Source organism: Mesocricetus auratus, unplaced genomic scaffold, assembly GCF_017639785.1.
Source record: "Mesocricetus auratus isolate SY011 unplaced genomic scaffold, BCM_Maur_2.0 Super-Scaffold_100014, whole genome shotgun sequence".
Classification (NCBI taxonomy): domain Eukaryota; kingdom Metazoa; phylum Chordata; class Mammalia; order Rodentia; family Cricetidae; genus Mesocricetus; species Mesocricetus auratus.
Window position 1 is genome coordinate 1,008,027 of NW_024429197.1, and position 20,072 is coordinate 1,028,098.

At 48.0% G+C, this 20,072-nt stretch overlaps 1 protein-coding gene and 1 long non-coding RNA gene across 4 annotated transcripts in view; one reads left to right on the forward strand and one right to left on the reverse strand.

Annotated features, from left to right (window-relative positions):
- The window catches only part of Kazn (kazrin, periplakin interacting protein), a 981,286-nt gene that overhangs the window by 574,252 nt on the left and 386,962 nt on the right, over positions 1–20,072 (forward strand). The gene's annotated exons all lie outside the window — the stretch shown is intronic.
- LOC121144153 lies at positions 14,658–17,280 on the reverse strand. Its single transcript, XR_005881461.1, has 2 exons — positions 17,065–17,280; positions 14,658–14,886 (listed from the first exon to the last, which is right to left on the reverse strand). It is a non-coding gene; the product is annotated as an uncharacterized LOC121144153 (long non-coding RNA).

The window sequence follows — 20,072 nt, forward strand, 5'->3', positions numbered from 1 at the left end:
GTCTGGTTGGCAACTGCCAGGCTTCTGGCCCTAGGAGTGTTCCTCTCTTTCTCCATCATTCTTTCCTTCTCCTTCTCTCTTCTAGATTCCTCCTCCTACTTATTCTCTCTGCCTACCAGTCCCGCCTATCCCTCTCCTGTCTAGATATTGGCCATTCAGCCTTTTATTCGACCAATCAGATTCCTTAGGCAAGCAAGGTGAAACAAATGCAATACATCTTTACATAATTAAACAAATGTAACACATCTTTACACAGTTAAAGTAATACTCCACAGCACCTATGGGATTCTGTTTAAGCCATTGATGGTATGATGTAGAAAATTGGTATGTAGTACCTCTAGTGACAGATGTTCCATTTGTAGAACAGCAGCATCACCCACTTCTTAGGGTAGTTGTGAGAACTGAAACATGTCTGCAAAGAAGAGACCTGAAATCCCCAAGCCTGGACTGCATGGCCCAGAGTTGCAGCCATTGCTACAGAACAGCTAAATTCCGGTCCCTCTCTGTTTAGAAGTAGGAGCCCCCACCCTTCCCTTGCCTGGAAACAATACTGTTCTGCAGGGGGAGTCCTAAGACTTGATATCAAGATGAATTGTACTCCCAACTCCTTATGTGGGCTAGTGAAGCCACTCTCCTTGTCCAGGCTTCTGTGTCCTAACTTGGGCAATCTGAACTTTAGAAACAAACCAAGTCAGGAACTGGAGATAGTCCAGCCAGGGTCGTGTGTTAACTCCTGTGTGTCAAAACTGTGGACCCAAATGAGCAATAATCACCCATCTAGTGACTCCGTGTGTGTGTGTGTGTGTGTGTGTGTGTGTGTGTGTGTGTGTGTGTGCTGGCTAGCCAAAAGGCCCAGTGGGGCCCACCAGTCTCTGGATCCTATGCCACCACACCCAGCTTTTTCTATGTGAGTTCTGGGACTCAAACCCAGGTCCTTGTGTTTGCCAAACCAGCACCTTATCCACAGAGCTATCTCCCCATTCCTCTAGTGAGTTTTGTATATGTTCTACCCCATAAAGAGAACTTGACTCTGAGATTACATCTCGCCTACTCTTTTGGCACCAAATACTTTCTTCCATTCTTCCATTAGGGAGTGGTGAAGGTCACATTTTGATTTTATACTTCTATTGTCCTTTCTTGAAGAAATTATAAGGTGACAGAGTTGTGTCCACTCCCCTCCCCCTGCTCATTTTCACTGGCCTATAAAACCCCAGGTTGGCAACAATTAGTAGATAGTAGATGTGGTGGTTAATCTTCAGTCAGCATGACCAGATTTGGAGCTACATGGAATACACATCTCTGGGCATATCTATGAAGGTGTTTCCAGACAGGTGTAATGGGCAGGGGAAATAAAACACCGTGAATGTGGATTGTGCCATCCCATAAGCTGGAGTGTCAGCTGAACAACAGAAAAAAAAAATGATGAGCCTAGCCCCAGCATTCATCACTCCCTGCTTCCTGACTCCTGACTCTGGGTGCAAAGTGACCAACTACCTCATGCTCCTGCGGCCACAGCTAGAGTGGCCCTCAACACCGCACCTCCCGGATGGACTGTGAGCCAGGAGAAACCCTTCCTGCCTTGAATTGCTGTAGTCGGGTGTTTTGTCATAGCGGTGAGCAGAGCACCAAACGTGGCCGGTGGGATGATGAACTCTGAAGCCTTTGATGTCCTGACCCGATCAGAGTCTACAGTGAGCACAAGGGCAGACCTGGGATCCAGACAGCCTGGGTTTACTGGGAACCATGTCACACTGGACAGGTCACCCGCCGCTTCTCACCTGACCTGTGGAAGGGTGTTAAGAGTGCCCAGCTGACAGGTGGTGGCGCTGTAGCTAGAACTAAATGTGTTTAAGATCAGACCGGCTTTGGTCGGTGACCAGCATGGAGAAAGTGCCCATTAAATAGTTGGCAATAATGAGGGTGGTGCAGAGGGGCTGAGAAGCAGAGGAGGAAGAGAGAGGATGAAAGAGGGGAGGGGAGGGGAGGGGAGGGGGAAGGAAGGAGGTTTGCTACTGGTAGCCCCTCTTCTCTTGGACATCTTTGGGTAACAGAAGCCCTTAGCCGAAACGTCAGGAACCAGAAGGCACAGAGTACCCAGGGCCCATCTTGTTTCCAGGTGGCAATTACATTGCCCACTGGGGAAATTAAGCATGTGATTCTCGGTATCAGGGTCCCATCGTGAACAGATGCCGAGCCACCTCAGCTGCTCTGCGGGCTCCCAGGGGAGACAGCACCGGCTGGGGCCCACCAAAGGCTCACTTTCTGAGAAAAACTCAGCCCAGGTTTCAGACTCTGGTCAGATGTCCAATCTGCTAAGGTGGGGGCGTGGCTAACCCCTTGAGCCTCCTCAAAATACTCAACAGGGTAACAAGATTCCAAGAGCCGAAACCACTGTAACTTTTCGCCAATGGCTGACAAGAGATGGGAACTATGAAAAGATAATGGAGGAAGGTTAGCAACATGGGACACCGCGGGGGACAGGGGAGTAAGAATGTTGGGAGTGATGCTCGTTTAGGACTCTGCTTTGATTGGTTGCTGTGGGAGTCATATTCTTGTCCCTAAAACAGTCAACTTTGAGGATGAGTGGATTATAGAACCAACCAGTCAAACAAACAAACAAAAACCCTGGCCCCAGTGACTGCAGAAAGAAGACAGTTCTGTCTGCAAAGCTCTGGGCACATACATAACCAGTGAAGAATATGGCAGTTTGAGTTCCAAAAGCCTGAAGAGCTCTGTTTGTCTTCCCGAGGGGAACCGACCCATCAAAGGCACGGTTACCTACAGGATAAGTGGTAAAATCTCACTCAATCTCTGCTTAGGTGGGAGCTGGCTCCTCCAGAGACACAAGAAGACACGGGGCTGCCATTCTGTTTGTTCAGCAGAAGATTGAAATCTTCCAGCTAATTTAGAGCTATTCATGCTACTAACGTCTAATGTAGGGAAAGGGTGAATTAGTTGTGAGCAATTGCCTGAGTCTGAAAGCTTATAAGCCCCAATCTTAACCAGAAGGCAAGTGGAGGCAAACCCATCTGAAATGTTTAAAGTGCAGATGCAGAAATTTATATACATACATACTGGTTTTGATTTTCTCGGCAATTGATAGTAGTACTACCACCACAGACATTTTGTAGCTTGACACACCTGAGTAAATGTGTGATTAGACCTTCACAAACTACAAGACTAGCACCAAAAGACTCACGTGGTTCTCTTCCAAGAAGAAATAGTTCCAGAGTGGACTGGGGAGATGGCTGACTCTAGAGGTAAACTGCTTGCTACACAGGGTATGGGGACCAGAGCTGTGACATCCCCCCACACACACACATTTTAAAAGCCCAGAGTAATGACACATGCTTGTATTCCCAGCGCTCGTGGGCTAGACCCCAAAAATGTCAAACTCCAGATTCACTGAGAGAGTCTACCTCAAAATGAAACAGGGGGAGCAATAGAGACTCCTGATGTCAATCTCTGACTTCTACACACACCCGTACTTCACCCATATGCATGCGCATGCACGTGTGTGCGCACACAAGCACACACACACACACACACAGTTTCTGAGACTTATGTCATTACATTCCATGCACATCCTAAGCAGGTCTCTGGGGTTCCTGGCCAGCTTTTCTTCTGTTGTGTTTTCAGTTTCTGAAAACACTGCAGGTGTGTTCACAGAGATGTCTGTGGATTGTACAACCTCTTGTATAAGCAACTCATCTCTGCACATGTTGGCTGAGTGCCTACTAAATGCAAGTGTGAGTGCAAGAAATGCCCATGTTTCCTTTCCATCCACTTGCAGCAAATGTTGGTTAGAAGGTAATCTTTCCTCCTTCCCACACGTCCATATGGCAGTGCCTTCCGGAGACGGCTGTGGGAAGCCAGAGGTGGCTGCTGTAATGATCAATGCGCCAAGTCCTTGCTTGCATAGGACTCTGAAGTGTATTTAGTTAAGACAGCTCATCTCTGAGAGGATTTGTGGGAAACAGTGTTGTGTACCGCTTAAGAGGCCTTACACGGAGTAGCACTTGGACACGTTTGTTAAGGATCTGGCACAGATAGACAGGGTAAGCTGTCAAGTGGAAAGATAGCATTTTGAGGGCCACTGGAAGAACCTTGTGTGGCTGTCCCCTGTGCAAGTGTGCGGTGTGCCAAGCTGCAACGGGCACCGGGATATCAGCCATGAAGTCTCCCAGCCTGGTAGGACCCGGCACATTAGAACTGGAGACACTCTAAGCCCAAGGGCATCTAATCACGAGTGACTCCTTGCAACAGGATACACCTAGCAGTACTCCGCAAGAGTTACCAGAGGTAACGGCTCAGTCAGTAAAAATGCTTGCTGGGTGCTCATGAAGCCCTGACTTTGGCCCCCTATAACTTACATAAAAAGCTAAGCACATCTGTGCACAGCTGTAATCCAGAAGTGGGAAGGTGGAGACAGGAGGATACCTGGGGCTTGCTGGTCAGCCAGTACTAGCTGAACTGGTGAGCTACTGGTCCTGTGAGGGACTCTGCCTCAAAAAAAGTAAGGAAGCAAGAAAATGAGGAAAATACTAGACATTGATCTCTGGCCACAAGTGCGCGCGCGCACACACGCGCACACACACACACACACACACACCACATACACACACACACACACAGGTAGGGGGCAACACATCCAAAGTTCACTCCAGAAATTCTCACTCCATGATCTGTGGTGGGACCCAGTAAGACATCTTACCAACACCTCAAGGGTGTCCAGTTGATGTCCCACCCCCACCCCACCAACCACTCTTTGGGAAAGGTTCTCAAAAATGCTTCTGCCATGGCTTCTCCAGAACTCCTGCTGCCCCAGCCTATCTCGGTGAAGTCTTCCTCTCCTTGGGGTTGACCTGTGGGTAGGGTCAACCTCACTCACTGCATGCCTGTAGTTTGGAAGCCTGTCTCATGCGCCCTTCCTTCCCTGCTCTTCACTCTTCCTTTTTCTCAACTCAGCCTCGCTCCATCTCCTGAAGAGTGAGCAGATCCATCCACCGGCCATTCCTCTCCACCCTCCCAACACTGCTCCAGTTGAGCTTCCTGGTTCAGCTTCTCACCCTGCTTCCTGAAGGAGCTGCCAAGGAGTCTCCCCGTCTATGACTTTGCATGTTTCCATGTGGCTATCAACCAACTAACTGCCTTGGTACCCAGTTGCTCCCAGAACAGAGCTCAAACTCCCTGGTGCAGCATGTGTGGGTCTTTGATACCTACCTCTCACCTCCCTGCCCACTCTTCATCCCCAGGGCTGCCCTTCCCCAGACTTGGTTTTCCATTCCTCACATGCCCTTCGTGTGGAGTGCCGTTCCCGTGATTGTCTGTCAGGTGGACTTCTGCTGAAGCTAGAGAGCTGGGATCAATTTGGACTGGACCCTCGATTTCATCATCTGATTAAATCAGGGTCTGTCTCCTGCCTGCATTCCTGGGTTTTGTTAACTGGATTCCATTATTCCTCCACCCCCGTTCTGTTTTTTCATAGTTTTATTGGGATATAATTTACATAAGGTAGAATTTACCCGTCCTAAGTGCACAATTTGATTATGTTTTGTGGAGGAGCTGCAGAGCTGGATATATTTGCCATCTGATTTCAGAACATCCCACTATCCTAGACATAAACCCTGTAGCTACTTACAACCCCCACCTCCATTTCCTATCCTAGCCCTGGCCAGCCACAATCTGCTTTGTATGACCACAGCTTCACTCATTCTGGGCTTTGGGTGGCAACGGGATTGTAAGTTGGGTGTTCCTTTGCATCTTGGCTCGTTCACCAAGGGTGAATTCCTGCTTGGGCCTGTATATGCTCTTTGTTTCTTTTGTTTGCCATGCGGGGGTTCACTGGCAGGGATACCCCATTTTATTTACTGATTTGTCAAGGGGGTGGGCGCTTGGGTTGTTGGCACTTTTTAACTCTCATGAATGATGCTACAGTGAATGTCAATGTACCAGTCTTGAGTGGTTGTGTTTTACATCATATTTCTGTTCCAGTTTACCTCTGAAATGTCTGCCCCACAAGCTCCGAAGCTTAGTCACCAATTGGTAGCACAAAGAGAGGGGGAGAGAGAGGGGGGAGGGAGGGAGAGAGGGACTGGGGGGAGATCCATCACGCAGATTCTTTTTTTTCTGACTTGCATTTATTTTTAAAAACAAGACCAAATATAACCTTGCAGATCTGTACATAAAAGTGAAGGCAAAGAACTGTAAGCACACTCCGTCTCTCAAAATACCTCTGATTTTTTTAATTACTATTGAGGACGAAAATTAGGGTTAAAAGGCTTAGCGTAATACTGCCTTCGTGCGATAATTACTGCAAAGACAAATAAACTCGGGATTATTGCCCGTAATCGCTCACCTTTTTCATTTTCGGATCTCTGTCCTCTGCTCTCACGACTCCTTTTGCCAGAATTACTAAGTGGCCTTGAGCCTCTGTGTTTGCTACAGCCTAATGCAGTCAAATGGGCTCTTTGGGGGGTGAAGTCTCTTGGCAAAGCGTCTTTGAATGCCCTTGGGAGTCTACGTGCATCTATGCTTGAAAGTCTCCAGGCAAATTGGTGACAGACTCAGGAGGCGAGCATGAGAGCAAAGACCTCTGCAGTATAGGCCGCCATCATTTTGAATTCATTTGTACTGCTTGAATTAGGAATGTGATTGGCCCTGAGAACTGAGGGCAGGGTGAACAGTGGGACCCCAGCCACCACCACTGGGTCACCACGGAGGTTTAGTCTTCATCTTAGGATCTGTCCCTACAATTAACAATTGTGCTGGTCACTGGGGTGAGAAAACAGTGGCTGGTGCAGAAGGAGGGCGGAGCTTTCATTCCTTTGATATTTACTGTGCTCCTCCTTCGTTTGGAAGGGTACCAAGAGCCCAGCAGAGGGGTGTGGTGCTGGTTTAATCCAAGCAGCCTGAGAAGTCCCCTGGGACTGGGCCCCAACCCCAGTGCTTTAGGCAGGCTGCTCCCTGCAGCCTAGAGAACATTCCCAGTGCAGCTGCTGTGCTCACAACCCTTCTGAGGCAGGCCAAGTCCTTTCCATCATTTAATGGGTAGGTAGGACATGCAAAAATAACTCAGTGGGTGACACTTTACATTTAAATGCACCTTTAGAGGTTATTTCAATGGTGGCCAATGGACCGTTTGGGGGCTTCATATTTCTTGATACAAATTAGTGACACAGGAGCCACTGTCACAGCCTGTACAAAAGGTACACATTTATATGGCCGGCCATGCTGTCAGCAGTCACACTAAGGGCCTCTGGAGATGCTGGCCTGGGTTCAGCACCTAGGGGCAGAGGGAAAGAAATGGGCACTCCCCTGAGCCCTGAGCCTTCCTGAGTGACATGGACCCCAGAATTCAAAAGCGTTTCTCTACAATGGAATCTTTCTGAAGAGACCCTCCGGAAGGAGGTCCCCCCTCTCCACAGATGTCTGATGTGACTTGGGGATATGAGCCCAGGCCTGGGAAACAAGAACATAAAGGTTGCCAGCGCGGTTTGCCATCTGCTTTCCTGTGCTCTGAGCCCATGTCCTGGACCTGAGTCTTTTCCTGGGTTTCTCTATTAAAAAGATGGCATGGCCCACAAGACTGGGTAGAGCAGGTCCCGTACTAGAGGGCGTGTTTGGGCTTTGTGGGGGGGGTGGGGGGTCGGTGTGTGTGTGCGCATGCGTGCTCAGATGTCTTCATCCATCACTCTGTACCTTGTTTTGAAGCGGGGTCTCTCACTGAACCCCAGCCCTCTGATAAAGCTAGATTGGCTAGCCCACAAGCCCCAGTGATTCTCCTGTTTCTGCCTCCCCAATACTAATATTGTAGTCATGTGCCATTCTACCCAGCATTGTAGGTGGATGTTGGGGATCTGAACTCAGGTTCTCATGTTTGTATGACAGTCCCTTTAACAGCTGAGCCATCTCCCCAGCCCTCATTTGTGACTTTCTTAGTGACACCAGAGTCCCTACTATGAAAAGCAGAACCACTCAGATTGTGTTCTAGGAGCAGCTGTGAAATCCCCCTCCCATGGTCTGTGAATAAGGAATCTGAGGCCAGGGCTGGGGACAGTGAACTTGAGCATGCCATTTCCAAGTAACCTGTCCCTTTTAGTCAGTGTTCACTTTCGCATTCCTAGATGGGGAAAGGCCTCACAAGGGTCCCTTGGTGTCTCTTCAGAGCCCGGACTCATAAACATCTACTAGATTAAGCATTTATGCAAGCGTTAAATACTTACTGTATACTGAGCACTCTCCTGGGCATTGCTGAGTCAAGACAAGAAGGAGAGAGCTTGCTCCCTGCAGCCCAGAAAGCAGATATGCCACCTGTAGCAACCCCTTCAAAGGCCATGATGTAACAGACCAGAAAATGTAGCAGAACTGCTCAAGTGCTCCTCGGTGCTGATGAATGGGGGAGAGGTTTGAAGTCCTATTTCATGCATGAGAAGCAGCCCACTTCTGATTCATTAAGTTCCCTTCTCCTAGGGGTCAACCCATTTCTCCTAAACTGAGCAGAGCCTCCCACCCGCTTCCTTGGCGCTCCCTTGCGTCTGGAGGAAAATGCAGCAGAACCATTCCGAATTACACAGGATGGGCTGAGCAAAAATAAATTAAACTGCTTTGCAGACAGCAAGTGAGTTTTCAGGAATCAACCTGAAGCTTTCCTCCCATGACCCCTTTTTCCTGAACAATGGGAGCATGGGAGAGACACGTCAATCCAAAGAAGTGAGCACTGGTGTAAACTTCAAGTAAATGGTGGCAGCAGCTCATGGCTCTCTCTGGTCCTTGGGTAAAAGCTTTGTTCCTTAAGCCTCACCCAGCTTCCTTCTCTGAAGATCATCACTTTGGGGAACGGAGAAAGGAGGAGAAAACTTAGCACCAGCTTTTGAAACAGGAAGCATTTTCGTTAAGAGGAAATACCTTCATGAAGACAAATAAGCTGTCAGAGACAGAAGGGGCTGGGGGCTGGCTTCTATTTTTCCACTCAGCCATTCTTCGCAGGCTAGTTGGCTTTTCTCTAAAATACATAATCTTACACAAAGTGATAGGATTTCCAGGGAACAGTTTTAGGCATGCATATCCAAAGATCTGGAGAGCCTCAAGGAAGTCCTTGTTAGGACTTGGGAAAAAGAAAAGCCACCATGGAGCAGCCACATGGTAGATGGTGGGTGTCTTAGTTTACTTCCTATGGCTCTGATAAAGACCATGGCCAAAAGCAACTTAAGGGAGAACGGGTTTATCTGGCCTACAGGATATAGTCTATCATCGAGGGAAGTCAGGTCAGGAACCCAAGACAGGGATGTGGAGTCAGGAACTGAAGCAGAAGCTATGGCAGAGCCGGCCTGATCTCCTGGCTCATGTTCAGTTACCTTTCCTAACCCTTCCAGCGTCACCTGCCTAACGGTGGCACTGCCCACAGTAGCTTGGGCTCTCCTGAATCAATAATCGATCGGAAAATGCCCCCAGAGACCTGCCTACAGGTCAACCTAAGGGAAGCATTTTCTCAGCGGAGTTTTTTCTTCCCAGATAGGTCTAACCAGCATGGTGCAGGTAAAGCAAGTCACGTGGTAGATAATATAAGCCCGCCCACTTGTCCCTCTGGCCCCAGACGTCTCATGCCCTGCACATGGAAGCTGCATTTCATAACCACTCCCCAAGCACCATCAATAACCATGAAGTAGAGTTCTGATTCTTGAAAATTTAGACAGGTTGCCCTTGTTCTCGGGAAGCTTGCCTCCACCCATGTAGTCATTCGGCCACTCCTTATTAGGCGTCCACTATTGATGATGCCAGGTTCCTAAGTGCCGAAGATGCAGAGGGCATGTAGTACCCATCCCCACCCAGGTGAGTTCTCTGCCCAATTGAGGCAAACACCAGGTATAAGGTACCAGGGAACTGCAGGTTACAGGGCTTCGGGAATGCTCCAAGTACACAGGGCAGGAGCTGCCTCTGCCAAACCAAAACTTCAGAAAAGGACCAGAGGAGGAGGAGCAGGAGGAGGAGAGGAGCAGTGGTGAGGGGGTGCCACTGGGGCACAATGGGGGAACAAGCAGAAAGGGTTGGTTAGAATAACAGCTCATGAAACCCAGCAGGGTGGAATTTCAAATGGATGGAAGAGGAAGACAAAAGCAGGAAGGCAGGAAGGGAAGCATGAGGAGGGCTGTTGCAGGAGCACATGTGCCAAATGACAGAACATGCAGAGTTACATCACATGCAGGAAGGGAGGGGCTGCAAGACAGTCAAGACGCAGGGTCTAAGAACTTGCTTATAAGGTATGTGTGCACATGAGTTCATGTGTATGTGTGTGCATATGTGTGTGCGTTTGTATGCATGGGTATGTGTGTGTATGAAGATGTATATTTGTGTATGTATGAGTATATGCATATATTTGGGTATGTGTCTGAATGGCTCTGTGTGTTTCTCTCTGTGTCTCTGTCTCTGTGTCTCTATCTGTCTGTCTGTCTGTCTGTCTGTCTGTCTCTCTCTCTCTGTATGTGTGTGTGTGTGTGTGTGTGTGTACATGCGCCGAGACACCATGAATGTGGAGGTCAGAGGCTAACTCATGAGCTGGCTCTCTCCTTTTACCATCAGGTTGGCAGGAGTACCTTTACCTGCTGAGCCATTTCACGGGCCTAAGAGGTAGAATATTAAAAGAAAAACACCTTAGTCTCTATGTCCTTAGGATCTAATTCTTCTATCCTATGGGTGATGTCTATCAAGTCACCAAACACACTGCTTCTGAATAGTTGTTATCTGGTTCTATTGGCTTCAAATGTTGGGAGCCAAAGGAGACACCATTCTGTTGCCTCTCTTATCCATATAAAAGAATCTTCAGGCCTCTGAACAGTGTCTGGCACAGGAATCAGTACAAACTCATCTTCCTGTAGGTCAGCGGTTCTCAACCTTCCTAACACTGCAACCCTTTATACAGTTCCTCATGTTGTGGTGACCCTCAACCGTAAAATTACTTTCACTGCTACTTCATAACCGTAATTTTGCTACTGTTAGGAATCATAATGTAAATATCTGTGTTTGCCAATGGTCTTAGGAGACCCCTGTGAAAGAGTTGTGACCCACATGTTGAGAACCATGAGATAAGTGGGGAGCCAATTCTCTTTCCAGATGCTCAAACTGTTCATCTTTGACAATTCAGACTACTGCCTTAGGCATCCAGGTTACTTGTGGCAAGAAAGGAGCCCTTGATTTGGAACTGTGAGGCAACCACAAGTCCCTGCCATTGCCATACAATCTGTGCGTCCTGAACAAGTCATCTAACCTCTTGGAGTCTTAGTTTCCTCACATGTAAAATGAAGATGATATTGGCGTTGAACTTCATAGATTATATGTGCACTGAGAGAGGTTATGCAAGGTAAGCATTTTATAGTGTTTGCTGCAAGGTAAATAAAAAGAGCTAGTAGGACAAGAAAAATAGAAAGATAGGAAAGAGGAAGGAAGGCTAGTTGGTTGTTAATGGGTAAATAATAGATATATAATTAAGTGATGGATGGATGGATGAATGGATGAGCAGATAGATGGAGAGATGAATGTCCATATCCATAGAGATTGATATGTGGATGGATGGATGGATGGATATGAAGATGGGTGGATTATAGATATGCAGATGGATAGGTGGATGAATGGATGAGGAGATGAATATCCAGAGGGATAAATATGTGGATGAATGGATGGTTGGATGGATGGATAAATTATAGATATGCAGATTGATAGATGGATAACTTATAGATATGCAGATTGATGGATGATGGATAGACAGATAGATAAATAGATGGATATGTAGATAGGTGGGTGATAGACAGGTGGGCAGACAAATGAATATTCAGATAGATGGATGATGGATACATAGAAGAATAAAATATTCTAAAGATGGTACCTGAACCAAGCACTCTTTTTCAAACCAAATTTAATCCATTTTAAGAGCCTCTAAATTATTAATTGATTAGTGCTAAACATTGAGAGGCCACCTGGCCCTGGTCTCTACAGATGTCTATGGCTGACTGCCCCTGGGTTCTGAAGACTTGAGGTTCTTATTTTAGGTTCTGTCTAGACATCTCTCTAAATAGGAATTCCATGCTAATCTGCAGGTGTTGTTTCTGAACAGTTATTTCTAAACACTACAAAAGAAAAGATCCAGCAGGAAATAATACCAATCTGAGAGCAAGGTCTGTAGTGGGAAAAGTCTTGCCAATGTGTCTGTCCCTCCCATACCACCTGGTTCCTGATTAGAGGCTACCCAATTACTGACAAACCGGATAGTCACAGTGGGTATCATTAATTAAATGCATTTTGACTAATTAATTTACGAACTGGTAAATAGGGCCTCCCTTTGGTAGTTTGGAGGTGCAGCTACCAGGGCTGCTGATTAGAATGTGAAGCCAATCTGGCTAGATGGATGGGAACACTTCGGCAACGTTTGTCGTAAGGTTTACCAAATGGTATCCCACTGGTTTCTCTAACCCCCCCTTTAATCAGTAAGTATAAAATTCATCCAAGAGCATAAACTATATCTGACAATGGCATACATCAAATCCCAAACCGAGCATTCAAAATAAATTGTATCGAGATTTTTGTCATGAGCATTGATTTCTGCCTTTGAAGCCGGTTTCTGGGGCAGCCACATAAAAGTTAAATACAAGCTATCTATGGGTCCATTGGATTGCAGTAATTCATTAAGCCACCAGCAGCATTAATAAATCTAAGCATGGAGATTGCCTCCACAGACACCCTCAGCTTGGAAACATGCCACTAATCAGAGGAGGTGGCACACTAATCTCATCAGCACAAAGTCGCTTAGGAGGGTGGTGAAGGGCCGACTTCCAAGGGTAGGATTGTGCTCCACAGGCAGGATTAGATTGGAAGGAGAGAGGAGCCTCAGTGGAACCAGAGTCTTGGCCACTGACCAGCAGCAGCAGGTGGACCACTCAGGCCCTGTGCTATGCCAGGAGCTGGTCTACATCTTGACTGTGAGCCCATTGATGAGATGGCTGATGTGTCCCTCGCTGTAGTCACTTCCTGTGCTGGTTTGGGCTTTTGTTTCTTTGTTTGTTTTTGTCAGCTTGACACAAGCTAGTATCATCCAGGAAAAGTGAACCTCAATTGGAAAATACAGTCATCAAACTGGTCTATAGGCGCCAAGTCTGTGGGACGTTTGCTTGATTTATTGGTGTAGAAGAGGCCTTAGTTCACTGTAAGCGGTACCATCCCTAGGTAGGTGGTCCTAGTTCTGGCTTGTATTAAAAAACAAAAACAGGTTTAATGAGCCATGGGAGCAAGCCAGTAAGTAACATTCCTCCATGGCCTCTGCTTCAGTTCCTGCCTCCTGGCTCCTGCCCTGACTTCCCTCAATGACGGAGCCTGTAAGTCAGATAAACCCTTCCCTATTCCGAGCCACTTTGGGTAATGATGTTTATTACACTAACAAAGCCACCAACTAGGATGCCTATCACCTATCACCCAGTGGCGATCATGACCTTCGTATTCTTGAGGCAGATCTGCAAAGTGAGTTTGTATCCAGTGTCTCCTTTACTCCCATAGCCATGCTGGGAGGGGCAAGACCCAGCTTATTGTCCTTACACCTGTTTTGTAGAAGTGAAAAACTAAACTTTAAAAACAAAGTGATTGAGATTGGGGTCACTGCTAAGCAGTAAAGTGCTTGCACCCACATAACCCAGGCAAAGCATCGGGTATGGGAATCCCAGTGCTGGGGATGTGAAGATAGAAGGGTACCATGGGTTAGCAGCCAAACAGTCTAACCGGTCAGCAAGCTCCGGGGCAGCGAAAGCTCTGTCTCAAGAATAAGGGTCTATTGATAGAAAAGGACACCCACTGAGGACTCTGGCTTCCATATGCGTGTACATACCCATCCGCTTGCACACACACACATACACTGATACATACACAAGCACACATTATGCACATGTATACACAAGGACAGACAGAGAGAGAGAGAGAGAGAGAGAGAGAGAGGGAGAGAGAGAGAGAGAGAGAGAGAGAGAGAGAGAGAGAGAGAGAGAGAGAGAGAGAGAGAGAGAGAGAGAGAGAGAAGAGAGGGAGAGAAGTGTGATTAATTTGAGTCCCTCTGACTGATAGAACTGGAGCCTTGGGTAAGGCTCAAACTCTAAGTTCAAATTCTGCCCCTTGTGACCTAGCTCTGTGTCCTTGGGCAGGTCAGTTGTCTTCAGAACCCTTGTTTTCTCAGCTAAATAATGAGGAGTATAAAAGTATCCGTTCTCCACTTGCCAAGCCGTCTAACAAGGCCACACACATACAAGGACTTTATAGCGTGGCTGTGATACATATAGTCTTCAGATGGTGCCCGTATCAAACCCTGGGCAGCCATGGAAAGCAACTAGTGAGACGTTCAAATCCCAGTTCCCCCTAGAGACCAGAGGTGGAAGACGCCCTCGTCCTTGCTCCTGGCCTTGGCTTCCTCTTGCAGTCGCCCTTCCCAACTTTTCCCAAGAAGTGTCCTTGATGGTGTATATTAAAAGCAGCCGGGATATTTCCGTTCCTTTCAGCTGTGACTCATTATTTTAAATAGCGGCACAACGAGGAGAGGGGAAAAGAATTTAAATACACTGACTGACTGGATTTTTAGGGAAAGTGATAAGCAAGGAGGAAGAAAAGGCAATCAAGATAATTTACACGAAGCCTTGTGATCCTCGGGTCATCTATTTAGAGGGCCTGGAGATGGGGAAACGTCTTTTTTACATCCGGGATGATCATTCTACTGGACAGGAAAGAATCTCAGCGGATCAAGCTGTAGGCACAGAAGAGATTCACATCAATGGAGACCAAGCGTGCATGCTTCTTTGGGGGCGGGGTGGTCCGATTTGCAGTAGGTAAAGAACAGGGTGGAGTGATTAGTCGCTCATTCCAAGTCTGTGGATAGAAACGCACCTTCAGGATGTATTGTCACCTTCCAGTTACACCCCTGGGCCCATGAGGAACAAATGGTTTCTTGTCCATTCACTTACGCGAACTTGACAATGTCCCCTGAGATAGACAGGTAAGTGTTGTCATTCCCAGTCCAAATAGCATAATATATGCTTCCCAAGGCCATGGACAAGGCTTCATTTCCTCCCTCCCTCCCTCCCTCCCTCCCTCCCTCCCCCCCTGCCTTCCTTCCTTCCCGTTCTCTCTCCCCATGTCTCCTTCCCCCTTCATTTCTCTTCTTTTCTCCCTCATTCTTGCCTCCCCCACTTCTCCTCCCTGGAACTTGCCTAATAAACACATAAACACAGCCAGATGTCACAGCTGAGGCTCCATGGTTCCATGCTAACGACTGGATCATTCTCTCAGAGGCTGCGCTGCACAGAGCCCTAGCAAGCATCCAACTCTACCATCAGCATTCTTGAGTTCAAGTCCCAGAGCCGCCACTTGCTGCCTCTGTGACCCTTAGAATTTAGCTCCTAGAACCTAAGCCTGTGGCCGTGCTGATTACACCTTTCTCTTGAAGTCCTTTCAAGAGGCTGGAATGAGGGGATGGAAACACCTAGCACCATATCTAACACCTATTACTGTTCCGGAGCTGCTGTCCCCACTCTCTGGGGGAGAACACTCGGCACACATGGGCACACGTGTCTGAGCACTGCTGACATCCTTTGGGAAAGCCTCAACCATCCCATTCAGAATGAACGGGAACAAACTGAGCGGCTGGCCCACACATGGCACCAGGCGGGACTCCTTCAGCTCCCGGGCAGAGCTTCTCCTTTAATTTAATGCCGTGTTCTGGTATTAATCAGCACAGGGGGCCTGCTGTGAGGCTGCCCGCTGCCACTCAGAAGGGTCCATCCACTTCATTATTTTCTAGAACATCATAGAGGCCTTCTGCTGGATGGGGGTGGGGGAGAATCTACTCATTTAATTTCGGAATAAGGGATAATTAGTACCACTCACAATTCATAGCTACAGGAATCCGACACCTTTTTCATGGCATATTACTTAGGATTTCTGCAAATTCACTGATGGGCTCCAAGACTTCTACAATAATTAAATAGTTACACTTGGCTCTGCTTTCACCTTCACTGGGGAAGGCGTCATTAAAATATTCGGGCTTCAAAGACATGTATAATGATGAATCATGTGACTTATATTAGTGGGTATGGGGATAATAAGGTTAGGTGGCCAATAGCCATGGGTAGGACAAGGTCTGTGGTAGGTGAAGAATCCAGAGAAAAGGGACTCACACTGGAGATCACCTACTGTACACTAGATTTGTGGACCATAAAATCCTCCCAGCTACCCAATGAAGCCCCTAATCAGGGCCACCAGTAACCTCTGTGTTCCAGATCTGTGCACAGTCCTCAAATCACTCTGCTCGCTTGACCCCTCAGAGGTAGCAAACTCCCCTTCAATCGTTTTCTCTATTAGTTCTCAGAACTGTAACAAAAACACCTGGCCAAGGCAACTTAAGGTAGGGTTTGTGTTGCTTCACAGTTTAGGGGCTCAGTCCATTGTGGTCAGGAAAACGTGGAAGCTAAGGTAACCCTAGCTGTGGTGGCAGGAGCTTGAGTCGTGGTCACAGAGCATGCATAGTCTGGAGGAAGAGAGAAGTTCACGCCAGTGTTCAGCCTGCTTCCCTCTTCTCAGTTCATGCACCACAGCCCATGGGAGGGTGCTGAACACAAGGTAGGGGCTTGAGTTAAACCCTGCTGGAAGCATCCTCACGACACACCCAGACATGAGAAGTGTCCCCTTCCCTCTGTGGCTTGCAGGATGCCATACCTGATTCCTGATTATCTCTTCCTGTTCTCACATTGTTCCTCTCTGCCTCTTGCCCATGGCATGTTGATGTCTCAGGACCCCTCCCATTCCTTCAACATGCCATCCGGTCTCTACAGCCCACAGGGAGTGAGGGAGACCTCCTCAATAAAGTGCCCAGTTCATTTGCTTCAACTGCACAATGCTATGCTGATCAAAATCACGCATGCAACCCCCACCCCATGCAAGGCTTGGTCAACTCTTCTGACCTTAGCTTCGGTAGGGTAAGATTGATATGACTGAATGTGCTCGCTTCTAACTTTGATCCAGGGAGGGTGGGAAAGACAGAATACTTACTGTAGTGGTTTGATGAGGAATGTCCCCCATGGGCTCCTCTATTTGGACACTTGTTCCTCAGCTGGTGGTGCTGTTTGCGGAGGTTATAGAGCCTTGTTGAAGGAAGGGCATCACTGGTGGCGGGCTTTGAGTGTTTATAGCCTGGTCTTACTTCCTATTCTCTCTGTGATCAGCTAGCTTCCCTGCTGTGTCATGCCATCCCTTGCTTGGCCAGGAGTCCCCTTTCCCTCTGTTGTGTGCCCCCCACCCTTGGGCAGAAGCTCCTCCCTCCCCTCCCCTGCACAGCTCACCAGCCCTGTTCCCTGGGGCCCAGGTGAGGAACACATTCATGGATCCTTGTCAGTCAAAGTGACACCAGTGATCTGGTCTCAGTGGCTGTCCCAGGGTGAGACCAAGTCTTCCCAGGAACACATGAGGGAGAGGCTCTCTCCACCCCCGAACCAGCCAAAGCACAACTGTCTATGTTAGTTACTCTTCTTATTGACAAAATACCCTTTAAGAGACAACATGATGAAGGGAAAGGTTCTTTTTGACTCACCCATGAAGGGTCCAGTCCATCATGGCAGGGAAGTCATGGCAGCTGGAGTGTGAGGCAGCTGGTCACATGGCAACCACAGTCAGGAAGCAGAGAGAGAGGGATGCTGGTGCTCAGCTTGCTTTCTTCTTTTTAATTGGTCCAGGACCCCAGTCCATGAGATGGTGACTTCCACTTTTAGAGTAATTCTTCCCACTTCTCATCAACCTAATCTAGAAAACCCTTCACAGACATGCATAGAGGTTCATCTCCTACGTGGTCTAGCCCTGTCAAGTTGACAATCAATTGGTTAGCTAGACAACTGTGTGAGTCTGTTTGGTGCTGTGTGTTCCCAGTCCCTCTCGAGGCTTGGGCAATACAGAGGAGAGAAAACATTGAAGTTAGAACCCAGAGGCAATCAAGAGAAATCTGATGGCAATCCTAGAACTCTGGGAGCAGCTGAAGCCTTGTTCCCCAGCAGGCTAGACTGGTGTTTTTACAAGGAGAGGTTAAGACAGAGAACAGACAGAGGGACCAAGATGAGGGGACAGAGAGAAGAAGACATCGCGCTTGAGCCAAGAGAAGTAGCTTTTCCCATACTTTAACCTTCCAGCTTCCAGAACAATAAGAAAATGAGTTTCTGTGACTCCCCCACTCTTTGGTAGTCGGCTATGATATCTCTAGAACATTAGTGCATTCTTCCTTCCATATCTATAGTGCCCACTGGGATGTGTTCCAGGATCCCCAGGACCCTCAGGACCCCCACAGCTACCCAAATCCAAATCCCACCTATAAAATGGTATGAATTTGCATATAAATGAAACTGTCTTTCTGCATTTTAAAAAGTCATCTCTAGACCATCCACAATACCTAGTAGAGCCTAAATGCTATGTAAATAAACACAGGTATTGCCTGCAGACTTCTGGATGGTTTTCCACCCCCCCCTGGACATTTCCAAACCACAGCCGGTTGAGTCTGCAGATGCAGAATCCTTGGAAATAGATGTGTCAGATGCAGAGGGCTGACTATTCGGTCAGGACCACAAGGCTTCATCCACAGGCTGTTTTGTAATACCTTAGTGGCTTTCTGCGGCGTAACAGGTATAGATTCTCAGCGGCTTACAACAGCATTTATTCTTCAGGTTTGCAGATCTGACTGCTCGTAAGGTGCGGTGTCAGCAGGACTGGGTTTTGTTCCAAGCTCTAGGCCTGCCTCATAGTTTGTCACTAAGTCTTGTCTGTGGGTCAAAGCATGTCCCTGATGGACACTTGTTGCTTAGAAGATCACAGAACCCAGACACTACTCAAAGAGGCGTGAAGGTGTTCAAGGTCTATCATTGTTGAAAAACCAACTTAACCGGTCAAAGCAAGCTTTAAAGTCATGGCACAGAACATGGGAAGGTTAGGGACATGCACCAGACTGACTCCAGGGAGAAGTGGTGAAATCACAGGACAAGGGGCATCATTAGCCTGAGGGCTAGACCCAGAGCAATGATTCAATTGCTTGCAAAGAGGCAAAGGGAGTGAGGATGGAGACTCTAGACAATTCCTGAGGCAACGCATTGCACACCCCAACCCCTACACACGCACCATATCAGCCAAAGCGTCCTGTTGTCATGGGCCTGAGGGAAAGCAGGTTTCTCCTGTGCAGTTACTGCAGAGTCAGCTGGACCTCGGCACCTTCCCTGAACTGTGCACACCATCTCAAGGCACTGGCTGTGTGTTCAGAGGAACCAGAACTTTCCGGGAGAGGAAGTTCCGAGCTGACAAAAGGAGGTGAGGGAGCTGTTGCTTTGTTTTTTTAAGTTGCTGAGACAACCAAAGAAGAATTTTTTAAGGGTTTGGTTATTCATTTCTGGGAGAGTCTGTTGCCAAGTTGTGGAAAACGAGTGTGAGGTAAAAGTGAGGCCTCCGAGAGGAGACAGCACCTCCTATGAGTTTGGACGATTTTCACAAGGCAAGGATCAGAACCAGAGCTGGCTGGGGATTTCCAGGTGCCCGACACACAGATCCACAGATCAAATGGCACAGCTTAATGCACCTAGTGAATGTTTACCAGGCATCCCCCGAGGCCATATAAACACATAAACATATTATCCTAATAGTAACAGAAGTGTTGCCTTTCCATGTGTGGATCATGGAGACTGACCCTTCCCAGGGTCTCTGTCACTTCATTTAAAGGAGGGGTGTTGGGCAAAAGTGAACCAACTGTCAGGTCTCTTCTCTCTCCCTCCCTCCCCCCTCCCTCCCTCCCCCCTCCCTCCCTCCTTCCCTCTGTCCCTCCCTCCCTCCCTTCCTCCCTCCCTTCCCTCCCTCCCTCCCCTCCCTTCCTCCCTTCCTCCCTCCCTCCCTCCCTCTTTCCCTCCCTCTCTCTCCCTCTCCCTCTCCCTCTCCCTCTCCCTCTCCCTCTCCCTCTCCCTCTCCCTCTCCCTCTCCCTCTCCCTCTCCCTCTCCCTCTCTCTCTCTCTCTCTCTCTCTCTCTCTCTCTCTCTCTC